Below are 5,651 nucleotides of genomic sequence, written 5' to 3' on the forward strand. Positions count from 1 at the left end.
CACGAGCCAGAATTGAAACCAGCAGGCATAATGGAGGCAAGGCGATCCAGGCAGGCTCATCTCCTCTGCGGTCTGCGACAGGGCTACTCTGACGTCTTGGAGTTTGCCGACCGATTCTTCAAGACCGCAGGGGAGATGGTCCATGGTGAGATGGAGCAAATGGCAATGTTCAACGGCGGTCTGAACGAACCGCTGTCACGGGCAGAAATGAGGATGCTGAGACCGCTGGGCTTCACGGACATGATCAGGTACGCCATGAATCGGCCGGAGCCCAGGGTCTCAGTCCAGCCCAGTCTTTCTTACCCACTGCCCGTGATCCCGGAGGGTCGCGCTATACAGATCGGGGTTATCAGCACGACCGCTCCATCCATCTCTTCCCCGGCAGCTCCTCCTCCGCCCATCAGACTCCGTGGCCGGCGTAGACGAAGGGAGTCGTGGGACTCCCCGTCCGACTCCTCCAGTACGGAGCTAACCGGGCCCCCCATCGCTTCTCTCCAGCCGGCCACACGTCCTGTGGGCCGGGCCAAGAAGAAGAAGCCGAGGAGGGGAATGCTGAACCCTGCCCAGCCGGTGATCCAGCCGGCGTCCCAGCCTGTGATCCAGCCGGCGCCCAGTCCGGTGATCCAGCCGGCGCCCAGTCCGGTGATACGTCTGGTGTCCAGTCCCGTGTCCAGTCCAGTGTCGTGTCCTGTCCGGTGCAGCCGGCGTCTAGTACGGTGATCCAGCCGGCGTCTAGTCCGGTATCCAGTCTGGTGATCCCGCCGGCGTCCAGTCCGGTGATCCCGCCGGCGTCCAGTCCAGTGCAGCCGGCATGCAGTCCGGTGCAGCCAGCATCCAGTCCGGTGCAGCCGGCTTCCAGTCTGGTGATCCAGCCGGCCTTCCAGCCGGCCGCCCAGCCGGTACAGCAGCCGGCCTTCCGGCCGGCATCAAGCCCTGTCCAGCCGGCCTTCCAGCCGGTCCCCAGTCCGGCAGCCAAGCCGGTCCCAGGGAAACTCCCAGGGTCAAAGACTGTTCCCCCCAGGACTTCCCCCACAGAATCCCCCAGGACTCCGCGCCCTCGAGCGCAGCCAGGGATTAAGACTGTGCCTTCCCTGTACTCTTGTTTGGCCCCACCCCCCCCTCCCTTGTTTGTTATTTTTATTGTCGCACCCCAATCCTATTGTTGTTTTGTCTTGTCTGCCACTGATTTTGTTCTCCATGTTTTGTCTGTTCTTGTCTTTGTCTCAGTCGGTCTTGTCTCGTCCGTCTACCCCTTGGTGAGCACCTGGTGGTGCTCATTAAAGGGGGGGCTTCTGTCATGGCTTGCTTCATTTAGTCATGTTTTTCTTGGTCCTTTAGCAGAGCCATGACAAAGTCTTTGGTTATGTGTGGAGAGAAACATATTATTGTCCTTTTGACAATAATATACGTTCTCTCCAGTGTCTCGTCTCTGTTCCCGCCCCTCTCGTTTCTCGTAATCTTTCCCTGAGTGTTTTATTACCCACACCTGCCCTGTGTCATTATCCCTCGTTTGTCTTTCCTATATATACCCTCTTGTTTCTATGTCCTGTGCTCGTGGATTGTCTTATGGATGTGCTATGTTTGGTGTGTTTCGTTTTGACCCCGCGTCTCAGCCTTGCCTTGTCCGTGAACCTGTTTTGTTAAGTGAGTTGTTTTAGTGTTCTTTGGTTTTTGTCTTGCCCCCTAGTGGGAAGTTTTTGTTTGTTGTATTTTCCTCAGTTTAGTTTTTCCCCATTGTGGGTGTTTTTGTTTCTGTTTTTGTTAAGAAATAAAGTCTTGTTTTTGTTAACCCCTTACTGCCTGCCTGCGCTTGGGTTCTTCCACGCACGATCGTGACAGAACCACTGAGTACAAACACAATGAATGGTAAGCACATAAAATTATTTTCTTTTTTTGTATTTAAACTGTAAACCGTTCATTCACAGTTTGTATGTGTGTATGTAGAGAAATAAGCACAGTGGTATTTATATTCTAATCTGTACCCATATAGTTCTGCGATTTTTTTATTTCGGGACACTTAAGCTCTGATACCAAAATTGGGCCATATCCCATATACAGTATGTCAGCAGCTTTCAGTCCCTTCTGGGAAGCCAGGAACTTCCTGATGAGGTAAAAAAAATATTATATTTCATACATTTCACATACTGCATATTTATAAATATAAACTATTCTGTATTAATATATTTAATTTGACCTTTTTATATTATTATTTATTATTAATCTTTATTATTATTTATAACCTGGTCAGATCATGGATGCCATATTTCACCTGTTCAGCATGGTAATATAATATTATCTACCTATACATATTATGTCAGAAAAGTTAATTAAACTGATGGAATTAATTTTAACTACGTCAATTTTGAATACACAGCATTTCATTTGTAATTTAGAAGACACCAGGCTTAGTGGCAATCAATAGCCACACCTTAAACGATATTCTTGATGGGAAGGTCAGAGCAAGAAGTCATAGTTTTGTCAAAGTAGGAATTACTTTTATAGTGTCCTTTTTTTGTTGAGTGTGAATTGGATCTAGCATTTCTTGTTAATATACAAAGTAGTGTTGGAGTTCCTTTACATTGAAGTGCACATGGTTTACTAAAATTTGTTTTCCTATCCAAGATGTCAGTGTTTCATAGCCTTTTCTTTAATTTGCAGAATAACATTCTTAAAAAAGCAGAAGTTGTTATTGGTCCATACCTGGAGGGAGGGAATCACTGGACTTTCTTTGTAAGTTCCTCTTGTTCTAAGTTGAGAATTTTATTTTTATTTTATGTATTCAAAAATAAGTATTGTAGTCAATGGCAATGTGTGAAATACCAGAGCATTGCAAAATTTCAAGTGATACACGCAAACATCATCTTGCAGAGTTTGATACAAGTTGTTACCAGCTATTTCCATTTTTTTGTTTAGCACTGCAACATCGCTGGTAGAACAATAAACTACCTAAATTCTTTTGGTGAGCGGAAAGAGAGTTGTCAAAAATAGCTGACAATTGGGGGTATGTACATATAAAAGGTTTCTCTATTTCACTTTTTAACTATATTTCATCTAACCTGTCCTCTACATGTGGTATCCATCCTCACAGGATATTTGCCACAGCAAAGGGATGCCAGGGAACATGGGAATTTTGCACAAGGAAGGGGAGCATGACATTCAGAAAGATATAATTTCTTGTGGCATCTTAAAAAACATTAAAATGCCAAATTTTATTTTCTAAAGATTAATCTACATGCTGAAATATTAGTGATATATCTGTTATAAATATTTATAGGTAAATTGTTTCATTTACAGTACACATGTATTACACATAAATAATTGGATATTATGCACATGTAAACCCAGCCAACATTTTTTTGTGGGGCCAATGTAGGCCCCATATGGGCTTGAGGCATGGGCGCCAAGTGGGTTTGTCCACAGGTTCCATGTCGGCCCTATGTGAATTAGCCCATATGAATCCTACGTAGAATCTGAGTGGGGCCCATGTGGGACCCAAGTGGGCAACATGCATAAGCCCCGTATTGGTCCCACCATATAAAGCCCATGTGGATTAAACCAAGGTCCTGTATGTTTAATGGAGGAGCCCTCTGCATAGTGTATACTTGAGTGGTTCTAGATTATGTTTATGTTTAGATTATGGACAGTACAATTTTTGTTATAGCTAAATTGTAATTGACCTTTTCCATTCTTATGCTCTACCAAATACAATGCAATTTTTACTGATTAAATGAAAACTGCAGCATTTGTATGTTGCTTTCTTAGATGTTAGTCTTCAAAATGAATAATCTACTACTTTATATTTGCCTGTACATCATAAACATAATAGGTGCATTCTGAAAATGAAAAACACATGGATGTTCAATATCAAATTTATTATAATTTTCTGATCCTTAACACAGAATATTTAACTCAACCTTAAAAACAGTCTTAAATGTTAAATTCATTAAAAATAGTTTGATAGATTTCAGATTAGAAAGGGTACTTTAAAGTCAACTGAACAAAAAATATTTTGAAAGCTTAAACTGCTGACAGTCTGATGTTTTGTGCCAGACTGCGTTAAGGGCTCTTTTTCCACCCCTGTCTCTTGCTCCAGTGGTTTCAGTCCACACCTGTAACAGAAGAACACAAATACGGTTATTTGATATGTCCAGCATCACATAGTTTACAGCACAAATGAGTACTCTACATGCGATCAATTTAATGTCAAACAATTAAAAAATGCATCACCTCACAATAACAGAATTATTAGTTGACAAGTACAGTATATACTATATAATCTTATGAACAATCTGTTATGTGTAGTCTGCATAATGAAGGCAGTGATGCTGCGTCTATGTGCAGATCAATCATTTAACCCCCTGGGGTCCGAGTGGGTTTTAAATCCTGGAGAAATTTTGTCATGTCCTGAGATTTGTGCTTTTTAGTAATGCACCCATATTTTAATACATTGTTATAAGTGGTGGGACATTATCACGTCGTGCTGTCAATCACTCTCTGGTAACGTTACGCTGAGAACCCTCAAAGGCTTTTCATTTATAATTAGCACTACACGAACCAGAAATATCACGCAAACAAAGCAAATACAACAAATCCGTGTTATATAATGTACATTGTCAGTAAAAAAACAAGGTTCTTGAAGAACACATTAACGTATTTAAATTGTAATGGGAACTATCATTCTAGCACTACACAGGTTGCAGACAACGATAGCGCGGGCTGCATAAATCTGGTCTCGGAACAGATTACAATTTATGTCCTAAAGTTACATCGTTTCTGACATCAGCCTTTTGAGCTTTAGACGTCTGAGGAATTAAAAAGAATGGCATTAAATGGTTAAATATCGTAAATTAGTGTCACTCGTCATAGGCTGTGGTAAAGTCAATTCAATTTTACCTCAGGTGGAAAAATGGCAGGTAAATTACACGCAGGCTTACAAAATGCAAAAGAAAATGACGGTCAAAACAGGGTTCCCGGTGCTTGATAACACGGATAACAAAAACACGCTTAAGAAAATATGAGTTTTACCTTCTTATTTTTGATTACTTCCAGTCCCGACTCGATAAACTTGCTGCTCGGTGGAGTTGCCAGCGTATGGAATGCCAAAAGTGACAATATTAAAAATAAATAAATACAAAAATAAATACATGAAGAAATGTAAAAAAGCAAAAATAAATGAGTATTTATACTTTTATTTCCATATTTATGGGTAATTATATATTTTTTCGCGCTTATTTATTTTTTCATTTATTTATTTATACATTTATTTATTTCCACTTTTATTTATTTCCACATTTATTCATGTATATATGTATTTATTCCTACATTTATTTATTTATACATTTATTTATTTCCACTTTTATTTATTTCCACATTTATTCATGTATATATGTATTTATTCCTACATTTATTTATTTTTACATTTATTTATTTCTACATTTATTTATTTATGTATTTCTTTGTCTGTATGCTAATGAGTGGGGGCGTGTTTCACCTCAGACATTAGCGATCGATCTCAGAGAGGCGGTGCTGAAGCTTTGAGGCCACAGGGACACCTTGTGGTGTGATCAAATGAAACGAGGTTGACGAAGTTGCATAGAGAAGGCAATCTAGTCATTTAATATCACCCTAACTGTATGTAGATAGGGTTACCA

The 5,651-nt window shown here is 40.9% G+C and overlaps 1 long non-coding RNA gene across 1 annotated transcript; it reads left to right on the plus strand.

Annotated features, from left to right (window-relative positions):
- The first annotated feature begins 2,011 nt into the window (after positions 1–2,011).
- LOC130545931 (uncharacterized) lies at positions 2,012–2,985 on the plus strand. The gene is made up of 5 exons (XR_008961733.1): positions 2,012–2,109; positions 2,249–2,281; positions 2,394–2,483; positions 2,659–2,730; positions 2,914–2,985. It is a non-coding gene; the product is annotated as an uncharacterized LOC130545931 (long non-coding RNA).
- The last annotated feature ends 2,666 nt before the right edge of the window (positions 2,986–5,651 follow it).

The sequence above is a fragment of the Triplophysa rosa genome, linkage group LG22 (genome assembly GCF_024868665.1).
Source record: "Triplophysa rosa linkage group LG22, Trosa_1v2, whole genome shotgun sequence".
NCBI lineage: Eukaryota > Metazoa > Chordata > Actinopteri > Cypriniformes > Nemacheilidae > Triplophysa > Triplophysa rosa.